Source organism: Lates calcarifer, linkage group LG5, assembly GCF_001640805.2.
Source record: "Lates calcarifer isolate ASB-BC8 linkage group LG5, TLL_Latcal_v3, whole genome shotgun sequence".
Taxonomy (NCBI): Eukaryota; Metazoa; Chordata; class Actinopteri; family Centropomidae; genus Lates; species Lates calcarifer.
Window position 1 is genome coordinate 14,515,965 of NC_066837.1, and position 14,373 is coordinate 14,530,337.

Sequence of the window (14,373 nt, forward strand, 5' to 3'; positions counted from 1 at the left end):
ACTTAAATGAATGAACACACACACACATACCCACACAAACACACAAAACAAACAGCTCTCACCTTAAGCAGGGTAAAAGTCCACATATTATATGATGACGAACCCGGAAGTCTATAGGTAATAATACCAGTTTACCAGGTAGTCACTGAAGCATTTTTTAATCCCCCACCCTAAACACACACACACTCTCTCTCTCACACACACACATACATATACACACACACGTACAGTGCCATGCCACTCCACTGGTTCCACTGGTTTCATTGTAAGGACGTCTTGATCTCCACTCCAGGCACTGATTGGTTTAAATGCCTTTGTTCTCAGTTTCCAGTCATTTTGTGGTGAAACAGGGAAGTCTGGTAAAAATATAAACTCCATCCAGACAGAGCAGAGTGTCAGATATCTTCCCAGGGAAGAGAGAAAATAGGCAACAACAGTAAAAAGCTATTTCCTCCATCAGTGTCTCCATCAGAAGACAGTGAGAGAGAGCACTGAGGAGACCTGACAGCTTCAGAACAACCACATTTTGCAGGAAAAAAACTGATAAGAAAAATAAAATAGAAACATTTAAATCACAGTGTTTTTTTCTTTTAGACCTTCAAGAAGACAGATGTTGACACTGTACCTGTATCCCAAGCTGAGGAGCGCAGATGTTGACTAGCGATGCAGAGGAGATGCAGGTGTCAGTCGGTGTGTTTTTGCTTTAGTAGAGTCACTCTGCACATTCACACTTTGTTTCAGGAACACACTTTGTCCATCCACACTCCTCACAGCGTTAACAGGCGTACAGCAGAGTCTCCTCGCCTGCCTGTGTCTGAGTGTTTGAGTGTGAAGGTAAGCAAAGGTGGTTTAGTGTTTACTCATTCTCAATGGCCAGGAGAGAGGTGGGGCCACTCAGTACAGGTAACCCCCCACCTTTTTTTTTCCTTTTCTTCAATCTCTCTCAGCTGATAAGGAATAAGACAAAAGGGAGGAGACGGGATAAAAGGACAGAGGGTGTGACGAAAGGTGATGATTGACAACAATCAGTTTGAGTAGTTACAGTACAAGTGCTCACCTCTCTATTAAAGAAAAAAACCTCAGGAAAATCCCATCTGACTCACAATTTAAACACTGAGGAAAAACATTGGAGAAACTTGTTGGAATTTGCTGTTTTTCTTCTCAGTGACACCCACAAGAAATTTCCCAAATTCCAGCTTTTCTGTTTAACACAGACAGAATCAGTTCATCACAAGTTCCCCAGTTTCCCAAAGCAACAAGTCAAGGTTGATATTTATGAAACAAGACCACTGTGTAGCTAACATGCTCAAACTGTAAGAGAGGTGAGCCACTGCACGACAAGACATCCACAAACAAGTAAACACAAACTATTCTCCTTTTCTGGCATCAAAAAACAATTCTTCTTAATATCGTTGGATCAAGTTTAAATCTTGACCCAATGATTGCGTTAAATGAAAAGTCAGAGGGATGGAGTCATTCCTATGTTCCTGTGTGTGGTTGTTGGGTTGGGTTTGGTTTTGAAGCCTTGTTCCAATTTAAAAAAAGAAAAACTGGATAATATTTATAAAATATTTTAACGTGAAAGGGGTCAAACTTTACCCAATTACAATAGATTGGTGCAGAAATAAGTCCTAAAACCCAGTGGTAAGTTAGCATATTAGCACTCCTGGTTCCCTCGTCCTAAAGTCAGTTGGTTTTTGGTTAAATGTCTGAAATAAGGTCTGTGGTTTTAACACAAGCTCAAGACATTTTCATGTTTTAATCTACAACATAAACTGATATTTGAACGTGTCTTAAAGAAGGTGGTTGCTAACTAGTGTCTAAATGAGACTACAGAGGTTGTCTGGGACGTTAACATGAAAACCGATATACTCACCAGTCCACCTTTACAGCCTCGTTGTGTTTCTACTCATGCCCACTAACTTTCTAAGAAGAAAGGCTTTTGTAGAAGAGGTCAGAGCTCAATCAAATTACAAGTTGGAAGCTTAGTGGTGGAGATGCTGATGTCATGTGACCGTGGTGTAGTCAGTTTATAGCCTAACATTAGCTTTTTACTCCTAGAGATTGTACTTAGGCTTAAATAATCATGACAGTGGTGTTCATCTGTTAAGATTATCTGATGAACTAAACCTGTATCACAAGCTTTTGTTGGTCACATCTTATTCTGCAATAATCCAAAAAGCAAAAACCCTGCACCACTCTATAGGTGGGTTAATGTGTGTCAACAGAAACTTGAGAACGCAGATACACTTACATCAGGATTCATGAAGGTCTGAATCAAAGCCCCAGTGGCTTGGGAATCGTAGTATTTTATCAACACAATAGTCAACATTTTCTCAAGTCAAACAAACTTTCAGCTTATTAGCAGAGCTAATAAGCTTCATTTCTGCAATGTGCATTAAATACAATTTCAAAGTCACTTTGCTGGCAACACACTGATAGCTACATTAGAGATAAAGATAATACAAACTAGAGTTGTCACATTCCAGTCATATTTGCCAGAAACACAGAATTAGAAGGAGACCACACTGACAATGTGTGGAAGTGTACTTAACCTTAAACAACCCTTAAAGAGAACAGGACCCATGCTCACTTATCAGTCGGGGTACCGTTCTTCTCCAGCTTAAAGTGTGTGTATGTGTGTGCAAATGCCATTGCACAAGTGACACATTAACCAATGACTCTGTTAATGAAGGACGTGCAATCACTGATTCTTGCCTTTTTGGCAGCACATACACACACACACACACACACAGTATATGTAGATAGGCCGGTTCAAAGTTTACAGATGGAGAAATCTATTCTCTCCTCAACAGGGGTGTAAAGAGGTTGAAGTGAAGGCCATGCATGGCCATAAACTGATTTTAAAAGGCGGAGGAGAGCGTGATTCAACCCCAAGATGACTTTATTGCCAGCAAACTGTATCACACAAACACACACTCACATACACATCAAGTCAAGTCAAGACAAGTTTATTTGTATAGCCCGATATCACATACAGTCTCACAGGCCTTCGCAAGCTCACATCAGCAGTTCCTGTGTCTCAAAACACAGCAAAAGATAAGGAAAAGTCTCCTAAAAAATGTAAAACATGACAACAAAAAAGCCAACCAAAGCATCTGTAAGCACCATATAAACCTTTAATAAATGATTTTATGTATTTATACGCAGTTATAAAGAAGCTGTGTTTTGAAAAAGTGTTTATTAATGTGCAGTATTTGTTAACAATATCACTTCTCCTACTCATGGGCATCCACAGTAGGAGACAAACACATTAATAAACACTTATATCTGCTTGCAACTTTATTATAATATAGAACAAACCATTTAAAATGTTTATATTCAGCTCATTAATGCTAAATAAAGGGATTTAAATTCAAGTGTGACTGGAGATTCAAAGATAGCTGAATGTGCAGGTGTTATAACAGTTAGTAGAAATGAAAAACACAATCCAACAATGGCATTATAATAATATAAAACCAATACTTCGATATAATAAAATCACAAAACGATGTGCAAGAAATATGTCTGCACACACATACACATGCCACAAAAGCGCAAAGTCATGCGCTGAGCAGCAGATAGCCATCAGTGGTAATAGAGACAAAGACATGGGGGAACTGGCCCTGCAGGTCTCATATGAACCCATACACAACTGTAAGACGCCGCACACAAACAGCCTTACAACGGTCACTGAGACAGATGGGAATGTTGGAGACGTTTGTGTGTGCGGTCTTGTTGCCAACCGAACCGAGAGCGAATTGTGGATATATCACTGTGCATGTTGGCAGATACACAGAGAGAGATTCAGATTAGGTTTATTTGCCCTTTGCACAGGAAGCACAGATACACTCAAATACTTGTGTAAGTGGACTTTGTAAAAATGCATACTATATGTATATATAGAGTTAAATAATAAAGAAATAATAAGATTATCGCACAAAAATAAAGGAGATAAAGGATAAAGGTCAGCCAGGAGAGAGGGGGCGAGGTTGTTAAATACAAACACAAGGTCTCTAAGGTGTGTTAGTTTTTGTAGGGGTGCAGAGCAGCAAATTACAGCAATCAATCTTTTACTGGAAGTAAAAGTATATTTAATTTTTTCAGGTCAAGGTTAACAGGGTTTTTAGCAAAAATGAAAGTTTTAATGATATTTACTGTTCATAACTTGATTTATCTTTTATTTTTGTTCACTGTCATCTGAAAAAAATGAAGGTTCATTGTTTATAATGTGTGTTAATCCAAGAAAAATAGTGTCACTGGCCAGTATATTGTTATCAAATTCTTATTCTTCGAAGGTTTCGATACCGGTATTAGCGTACATGCATGCGCGGCCACACATAAACACACATTCACATACTGTGTGTTAGTTTCCACTTGGTATCAGCGGCTTTTCAAACTGATAATTCTGTTTAAAAAGTGATTAAGGCTGGGGTCACAGAAACTTCTGTGAAGCAGGCTGTTCACTTCACTACACAGGGTTGATGACGGTTACTATGATCTACGTGGCCTTCAGCACTACATTTTGTGAGATTTACAATAAGTCAAACATTACAGCATTGCAAGCAAATTTCTACATCAGTGTTTGCAGAAACAGTGAATGAAACAACGTCTGTGTTGAGAGGTTCTGTGTTGTATTGAATGTAAACTTTAAGAACTGCTAATGCAAACATAAACATTAGAGAAATGTGAACGTCCTGAGACGTGTCTCGGCCCTGCAGGGCAAAACAAAGCGCTTGTTTGTCAAGAAAACACTTCAAACAAGCAGCAGATTAAACCTTCATCCAGTCAGCAACACTTAAGACATGAGCATCTGTGATGATCGTTGAGTTTTGCTTTGACCAAGAACTCTGTCTCTCTCTACCAGCTTATTCATCTCTGTATTTTCATCTGCTTCCACTGCACTTTTATCAGCGTAAATTAAAAATGACACAAGAAATAATACTGATGTTTAACTGTGCCAGACTGCAACTGCGACTTTATGAAAAAGAAAAATCAAATTAAAAGATTTTTTTTTCTAGTAATGCAGGAAAAAAGTAAGATTTTTGTCCAGTGCTGCTTTATGTGGAGAGGATGCTTTAAAAAAGTCTGATGCAGGTGTGGAACCCACAGTGATATCATGCATATTGAGGGTTTGCTGGCTTGTGGGCTGATAAATGTTCACTCATAAAGTACAGTGCTGCTTTGGTGGATTGATTTGTGGCTAAATAAAGGGATTATTTAAAACCTAAGCACGCCTGTAAGTCCACTCTGTGTCCAAATATGCAACACAGGCCTCAAAAATCTAATAAGACTGTGACTAAAACTGAAATAAAATGAACAATGAGCTGATTCATTTCCATAAAAACACAACTGAAACTAAACTTGTTAATGTAACTTGAAAAGTAACTAAAACAAAACTTGGATTTCAGTCGAACATTTAAAACTAAATGAAAATAAAAACATAATTCTGAAAGAATTAAGAATTAACGCCCTGCTCCCTTGTTAATACTTTTTTTTCCTGATGAAAACGACTCCAAAAAATTATCTAAACTGGATCCTAAACCTCAGCTGACCCTCTCATCAAAGTCCCAACAGAGGGAGCAAACGCTGCAGGGTGTCACACACACACACACACACACCTGCATTTATCTAAACACACACACCTCACAGATCACAGAAACATGTAACCTGTCCTGTGTTTCGGTGTAAAATGTTTTTAAATAAATCGTCCTCAGACATTAAGAGTTTGCTGGCTCTGCTCTGTTGTAACACTTCCTCATTCAAAGGATCACCTCACATCCTGTAACCACTGTTAACCAATCCCAGTGTCCCACTTATGATTAACAAAAATGACTCAGCACAAAAAGACACACACACACACACACACACACACACACACACACACCCTACAGGTTTTTTTTTTCTTCCATCCTGATGAAAGCCGTTTCCCCTTTTGCCTAGAATGTCGGCTGACAGTCCAGTCATGTGGCTCGTCACTAACCAATGGCAGAGCGGGACCATTGTGTGTTTAGGTGCTACAATCACCACCAAGGTCAAGGAGACGAGGAAGGAGAGAGGGAGAAAATATTTTTGAAGGAGCTAGAAGACTTGAAAACACGATGGAAGCAGAAACAGAGTCATGCTTATGACTTATAACCACAGTGAAGCCTTTTATTATCTGGTCAGTGACCAGTAACCACTGTAACGTCAACATGTGTGACTGTTCTCTCTCGTGTGACAGTGCATAAGTGGCATGTGGATGAAATAATAGAATATAATAGAGCAGACAGACAGAGTTTTGGTTATTATTATAATTATTTAACGTGCCATCTTCACCTGTGACATCTGGCATCACGGTCCAGACCAGCAGGTGGTAAATAAATCCACAGTATGTGAATCAGTTATTTGGAAATGAAAGAAAAAGTGACATGCACACAAATAGTTTCACAAAGCTGCTGATGACTTGATATTTCAGATGCGTTTTTTTATTTATTTATTTTATTTTTTTGCTTCTAGTATATCCACAATGAGGTTAAAATAATCTTTAAACTCTACGTCTAACTCTTTGGCTTACTCTACACAGTGAATATTCTTCAACTTAAACATACGACTGCTTTATCTTAAAACTCAATCAGCGTCTGTCTGATTATCAAACAGCATCTGAAATCATAGAGTGGTGCAGTGAGGACGTATTTTTGTAGGCTAACCCGGAAGTTAGCATCACCCTGGTTCCCTCCACAAAAAGTCAATGGAACTTTTTCATTGGGTTTTGGATTATTGCAGAAAATGAACTCAGTGGCCAACAAAAGTTTACACATTTTGTTCATCAGATAGTTTTCACAAATGAACACCACCATTCTGATTTCTGAAGCACAAATCCCAGAAGTAAAAAGCTAACAAATTACACCACGGTTACATGACGTCAACGTCTCCTCCACTAAACTTCCAACTTGTCATTTAATTTAGCTCTGACCTCTTCTACAAAAGCCTTTCTTCTTAGAAAGTTAGTGATGGCTTGAAAGAGCATGAGCATAAACATAACGAGGCTGTAAAGGTGGACTGGTGAGTAGATCGGTTTTCATGTTAACGTCCCAGACAACCTCTGGAGTCTCATTTAGACACTTGTTAGCAACTGCCTTTATGACACATAAAACATCACGAGTGGGGTATCTTCTGACGTATTTTAATAATTTCAGACATTTTAATTTTGTTTCAGACATCTGACCAAAAACCCACTGACTTTGAGGGAACTGGGAAAGCTAAAATGCTAACTTACTTCCAGGTTTTAGGACTCATTCCTGCTCCACTCTATTGCCTTCAACACTGACAGTTGCACTGTTGCAACTGTAAATCATGCCATGGACATTACTTCTTTGTGCCACTGTGAGGAAGTCGCTCATGTGAAGCACCAGAAATCCATTACAGTCACCAGCTAATTGTATTACAAGCTTAAATGTGTCAACATACATTTTAAATGGGCTGCATGGGTTTTACATATTAACAGTAAACACAAGTGGATGCGGTCCAGTCACAGCTGCTGTCTCTGCTGCATGTTGTACCTCCTTTATGAATTTACAGAGCATATAATAACAGGCATTTAAATAACAAAAGAGCACTGTACACAATAAAACACTGAATGGTAACTAGTCACCTTCACCTTCACACATTAATATGTTCACACATTTTATCTTTGGCAATCTTAAACCTGCAATTTTCACCACCTCTTTTTTCCTGGAGAGACAAATTGTTCTCTGGCAGAGAGAGAGAGAGAGAGAGAGAGAGAGCAGGAAAATGAGAAGGGAAATTAAAACAGGGCAGATAAGACCTGAACGTAAAGCTGCTGGAATTCAGCACCAGCCAACTCAGCCAGCTAACGCCCCCCTAAATACAAAATCCTTTAACTCACAATAGCAAAACTGCCAAATAGTGTCACACACACCGCTACACCGAAACATCCTGAGAAACTAAAACGCTCCTAGTGACGGGGCTGAAACTGCTCGTGAGACAAAGAGGAGAGAGGAGAAGGGAGTGTGAGAATATAGGAGAGAGGGAAGATGGGTGAGAGAGAGGGAGGGATGAGCCTGATTGTCCGCACATGCATGCGTGTGAGGCCTGAGTTCGTCGACTTTGTGCCATTTTGTGAATGGGTTCACAGAGTCAGGCCTCGGCCCACGGAACATTCCATTCTGGCAGGGTGTGTGTGTGTGTGTGTGTTGGCAGAGTAGATGTGTGTGTGTTTTGGGGTTGGGTCTTATCATGAGCTGTGGTGTAGCACCGGTAGTTTCTGTTCCCAACCCCTACTCACTTCCACATGCACCCCTCAACGCCATCCACATTCACTTGCCTTTCCTTGCCAGAATCAAATCACCCGCTGCGCACACACACACACACACACACACACACACATCTTGCCTCTTGGCCTGCTGTCCAGACAACTAGCCCATTGTGTGTAGCAACAGGTATGCAGAGAAGAGCCCGTTTGAGAACAGGCAATTGGATGCTTAGTGCGAGTGAGCTAAAGGACAGGTTCAGATTTTTCAAAGTCTAACACTCACACACCTGTATGTACATTAAAAGAGATATTAGTAAATGTAATTGTTCCTCGTGTCCATACTGTCCATGAAGGCACCACTGCCTAAAGTAATTGTAATGTAAATGTCCTTGTTCTGTGCAAAAACTCATACACTGATCTCGTCACAATTCAACAGTTGCAGCAACAAATAAGGCTTCTAATGTAGACATGAACCTGTAAAACCTTAATATGCCTCTCGATCTAACCCTTAAAAAAAGGAAAACTCCAGCTAAAGGAGTCAAGAGGCGGAGGAAGAAAACTAGCAGTGAAATGAAGCATGATAACAGCATTAGCGTATGTGCAGGTTGGAGGACAGAGGGGCAGAGGGGGAGGAGAGGATGGAGGGTTCAGCAGTGTCACCACATGGAGGGGGTGTGGAGGGGTTACACATGGGTCAAAGGTTGACCAGCGGAGAGATGGGGGGCAGGAAGAGGAGGAGGAGGAGGAGGAGTGTTGATCCAGCCTTCACAGTGAGTGGATGTCACCTGTTTACACAGAGTGTGTCGGTCCTGCCACGTTCACAGAGAGACAGCTGCACAATGTCTCATTCAGTTTCAGTTTGAGTTGTCCAGGTTTTGAATCATCTGTATCTAAGGTTATATTCAGTGGAGGTGAATGGACTCTCCCTGTTACTCTGGATAATCGCTGTGAATAGTATTTTCACCCGAATTTCTTTCCACTGGAAGAAATAGGTCCTATATCCATCCTGATTCCTAGAGTTAGACAACAAACGCAACCAAAATCTTTCCCTAACCTCACACCTCACGCCTTACTGTGAGCACCTAAACTGGAGCTGAACAATTTTGGGAAAATATCTAATTGCGATTTTCCTAACACATACTGCAATTGCAATTTGACTTGTGATAATTTGGTCTGACTTTCAGACGTTTGGGGTCGACGTCAGTCCATCTATGATTTTACAGAGACTTACAACGTTTGCAGGAGCTTTTCTAGCGCTTAACGTAGCGAGTTGTCGACCTGTCTCCTCTCAGGGTCACAGTCAGGAGTTGTAAAAATAATCACAGCCTTCGTGGTTTGCTACTTGCCTTCGTTCAAATAGCAATTTTGGTTAAAATTCAATAAACTGTTCAGCTCTAGCCTAAATATAATTAATAAGTTTAATGACACTTCAGTCGGTAGAAGCTGATATTGTATTATAGGAGCATATTTTATTTTGCAAATTACTAGTAAATTATAAGTATATTTATTAGTACAAATATAATTTCTAGGACACAGCATTGCACCTGCCTGTTTGCTGTGCTACTCTATTGCTATGCTGATAAAAAAAAATCTCAAAACTTGGTCGAACATGGCTCCTGTCCTCAGCACAAACAGCAGTGGTCACCTCTTCAAGACAACCTCCTCTCGTCTTTGTGGTCGTGTGAATAATAACTGTTGTGTGTCAGGAGCAAAGGCAGAAGTAGTCTGATGTTGTCGTCCCGCTGCAAAACCTCTAAGGGGAGGAAGTCAGGGACGGTGGTTTGGTTCGACAAAGCGTGTGACTTTGATATAAGTGTATGAGACCCTTGTTCCTACCAGCAGTCAGTGTTGTTTCCTTTCCTAACCTTAACTAAGGAGTTTTTGTGTGCAACCCAAAGGTGGCATATTTTTCGTTAAGTGGCAGAGCCCTCTACTGGCCACAAAATTAACATCGGACAACAAAACATCGACTTAAGCTCTGGAGGCTCCTGTCGTCAACAGTCAACACTGGTTTCTTTTAAAGCATGACCACAATCTCTCTGTAACCTTAACGGCATGTTTGTTCCTGTAACCACGATGATAGAGGTACGCTAACCTTAACAAAGTAGTCATTTTAAACCAAACCACGATCCGTAACCTGGTGATTTGTTACAATTTTGGAAGGCACAGAAAGATTTTGTTGTGTACGTTTAATTTCTAGGACGCTGATAAAGATGTTGCAATTAGGTGAAAAGACCAGACAGGAGCGAAAGGACACGAGTAGGTATTTCAGTTTCGTTTAGTCTACAACACAACACATCCTTTAATCTTACTGCTCATCTCCAAGCCTTACGTTTTATCTTTGCTGCCTGAGAAAGAGCACCAAGCTTGAAATTCCTTGTCATTTGAAGTATCTACTGTTAAATTTGAACATTTTTAGCACTTATTAAAAATTATTTTTAGCAACTAGTCTTTGTTGTTTTTGCACCTTGTTGACATTTTAGGTAATGTTTATGTACTTAGTTAGTATACTATTGTGTTGTGTTGTTGTCTTTTATTATCCTCACCTGACTGCAAGCCAAGTTTCTCATCTGGAATAAATAAACAACTGAACTGAACTAAACTGGTCTGAGTAGTCAGAGTTAATTTGGGCACAAACTGATCATAATAATAATATCTTTCCATACATGCAATGCTAATTTCTACCTGCTTCAGCTTCCCCTCGTCTCCCTGCTGTTCAGCGTTTGGTCCGATCAGAGGAGAGCTAAAGAGGGGAGGTGCACAGGGGGTGATGGAGGGAAAGAATGCAGCCATTGTGCCTTTCAGGTATGTGTGTGTTTGTGACAAACAGAAAGAGAGGGAGAGAGAGGGTGATCAGATCTTGTTACAGGTGTTTCATAAACAACACAATAGTGCTAACAGGTTCTCTCTCTCTCTCTCTCTCTCTCTCTCTCTCTCTCTCTCTCTCTCTCTCTCTCTTACTCTGCAGCTTTAGATTTCTGCCTCAGTGTTGGTGGATTAGGCTTATGGCTTTGTCACACACTCACATATGCTAGACTGAATCTGTGCTTCCTCATTATGAACATGAGATGATCATGTGACAGTCATGTGACGCAACCATATACTATGTGCGTATAATTCATGCTGCTCAGGCTGTTTCTCTTCCTTATGCATGAGGTTCTCTGAACTGCAATTTCCAATCAGCTTCCTGCTTTAAAAACCTTTTGTCAAGTTAAGAAACAAAAGAAATCTTTTGCTTTGCTTCCTTTTCTATAGTGTTGTGTGTCTTCCTGAAACTAGAGCCTGCCCAAACACGACACCACTAAAGTCACACTAGAAAACAAAACTCTAGATAGCCCATAAATTCCTGTCTTGGGTGACTGTCTGTCTCTTTTTTTCCCCTATCGTGGAATGTGATACAGTGGTTTGAGAGATAACTATCGTTCTGAAAAATGGTTCACCACTTGAACCTACTCGCACAATCGGTGATGAACCCACAGTTGCAGTTCAACACACAGACAGAGGCAGAGCAATTTGAATATCTATCACTGTAATTATCACATACTAACCATTTAGCTGGAATCTATTTTTGGTTTTTGCATGAGAGAGTTTTAAGAAACCATGTGTCATCACTTCATCAGGTCTGACCTGCACTTCAACACACACACACACCTTCCTCACGCCTTAAACTTGGTTGAAGTATTTACAGTATTCACAAGGAAGCCGGTCTGTCTGTTGAGATGGAGGACGCACAGTTGCACGCACACACACACACTCACAGAGGAGTCTATAACAGGTGATCTCTCATTGTGCTCCTCCCTGTCTTCCACAGGTGATTTTCAGGAAACAGTAAGCGAGTAACTGAAACTATAACTTTCATCTCATGTTTCAGCACCTCATCCCTCTGCATTTACCAAAATTAGGACTTTTTATTATCTAATTTCATTCATTCATTAAGCAGGTTTTATAAATTTGGTGGCTTTGAAGCACAGGCAAGAAGAGACAGTTGCCAAATTATAATTAAGTAAATTCAAGTCTTTAAGTAAATGTAATCTCATTATCTCAAAGATATTGTGAAGAGTGCGGGTGTCAGAGAGAGAGAGATACAGCTGCTCTTGGAAAAAATCAGCTGGATGTGGACCTTTATACACAGACACACACACACATACTGCGACTGCACACAAATGGAAAGTATATGAACACAGGCACGTGCATCTACACACGCTTGGCGCACAACTAAAATCTCGTTTGTGTAACAACAGGACACCCAAGGCTAACTGGCGCCCTGCTCAACCAGTTTCTGACACACACACAGGCATACAAGGCGATTAGACAAGACAGCAACTGATCACACAAACACACACATCCCCACAAAAAATAAACAGCAAGTCCCTGTCCCACAACCTTGTAGTGAAGGTTACAGCAGTCAGCTGGGTCAGAGTGAACACTGGACCAGCTGAAGAAATGTCCTTCCAGATACCCACTGAGTGTGTGTGTGTGTGTGTGTGTGTGTGTGTGTGTGTGTGTGTGTGTGTGTGTTCTTAGTCCTCCAGGTGAGAAAACACACCACATCTCTCAACTGGCCTTACAGCAGAGCCATTAACTTTAAAATTAAAACAAGAAACAGACAGAAAAAGAGACACATGACAAGTTCTCAAACCAACCTGTGGGATGATGGGACGTGTAGTCACTGTAGTTTCTTCAGCCACCGTTCAAAACGCTGTTCAAAACGATCCAGCCACCAGTCACTTTCTCATCTTCCCTTCCTCTTCCTCACTCCTCCTTTTGCACTTGTCCGTCAGGTTGTCTCTCTCTCTCTCCAGGGGCCTCTCGCTCGCCGTCAAGGCGCCTCCTTTCCTTCAATGACAGGTCCCCCAAAGCACAATCAGAAGAGATCTCAGACACATCTAACAAGCACAGCACACACTGACAGAGAGAGAGAGAGGACAAGTCAGAGTTTCTGTTCTCCTTTTGGTGTTTTTTTGGATTCTGACTCAGATCCTCTCTTGTTTGTCCTCTCCTCTGCTCCAGTCACGACAGCGCTTGTAGACGCAACAGCAGGAGACAAGAGGAGGAGGAGGAGGAGGAGGAGGAGAGCAGCACAAGGTCTTGAAGTGGAGGAGAGAGCAAGAAGAAGGTGGCGGAGAGCTAGGGAAAGAAAGAGGTGGGGTGGTGAGGGTGGTGTTGGAGAGATGGAGGGAGGAAGGGCAGTGGTAATTAGTGAGTCGGTACCTGACTCTCACTGACATAAGCCCCACATTCCTCAGAACCGAGGAGGGAGGGAGGGAGGGGGGGAAGAAAAAAGACACACACACCAACACAGTAATGATTCTAGAGAATACCCTCATCATCCAGCGAAAAACAAAAAAACCTGTCTTCCTTACAGCACACCATCGCTGACGCCTCATTCAAGTCAAGGTTGCATGATGATGTCAAGTGAAGGTGCTGCTGCTGCTGCTGCTGCTGCTGGTGGTGGTGCTTCTCCGTCCGTTACCTTCAAACACTTTATGTCGCGCTCAGGTGTTTTAGTCGTCTCTTCCGTGTCCTTTCATTCCAGAAAACCTCTCTCTCGCTCCCTCTCTCTCTCTCTCTCTTGATCTGTGTATGGTGTACACACTGCCTTCTCCTCAAACTCACCAAACCAGAATCTGACTGCCCAAACCCCCAACACACACCTCTCTCCCTCCCTCCTATCATTCCGGATGGGAAATGCTATCCTCCTGTGGCCCTGGCCAGTCTTTGTGTGTGTGTGTGTGTGTGTGTGTGTGTGTGTGTGTGTGTGTGTGTGTGTGAGACCTGAATTATAGCAGCCAGAGCAGCATTCCTCTAAAGGAGTTTCCTGCACACCTAGTCCAAAACCTCACACCACATGATCACATCCACCACATGCTTATTACCAATGAAACCAACCTGCGCTCATTCACAAATATATATATATACACCGCTTGAGGTCACGATGACACGCTATCTTTATGTTATGGTGACGTGCATGCCGTCGATCCCTCTGTAATGACATCTCTTAGTAATAACAAACTCGCTCACACCCTCTCAGATTTCTTGCTGTTGAGCTGTCAGCGTGAAGGTGACTGACTACTGAAAGGGAAAGCTGAAACTTGTTCACTTGTTTTTGTTAAAACGGG

At 41.3% G+C, this 14,373-nt stretch overlaps 1 protein-coding gene across 10 annotated transcripts in view; it reads right to left on the minus strand.

Annotated features, from left to right (window-relative positions):
- Positions 1 to 14,373, minus strand: part of rbm47 (RNA binding motif protein 47) — a 31,371-nt gene that overhangs the window by 16,533 nt on the left and 465 nt on the right. Inside the window, exons 1-2 of one of the 10 annotated variants that reach the window (XM_051070633.1) lie at positions 13,618 to 13,867; positions 12,898 to 13,085 (exon numbers count right to left, since the gene is read on the minus strand). The gene's annotated coding sequence lies outside the window, so the exon portion shown is untranslated. Of the gene's footprint in view, positions 1 to 625; positions 890 to 12,897; positions 13,383 to 13,617; positions 13,868 to 14,373 lie in introns of those variants that run through there. The other 9 variants (XM_051070632.1, XM_018695731.2, XM_018695728.2 and 6 more) reach the window with 9 other exon arrangements.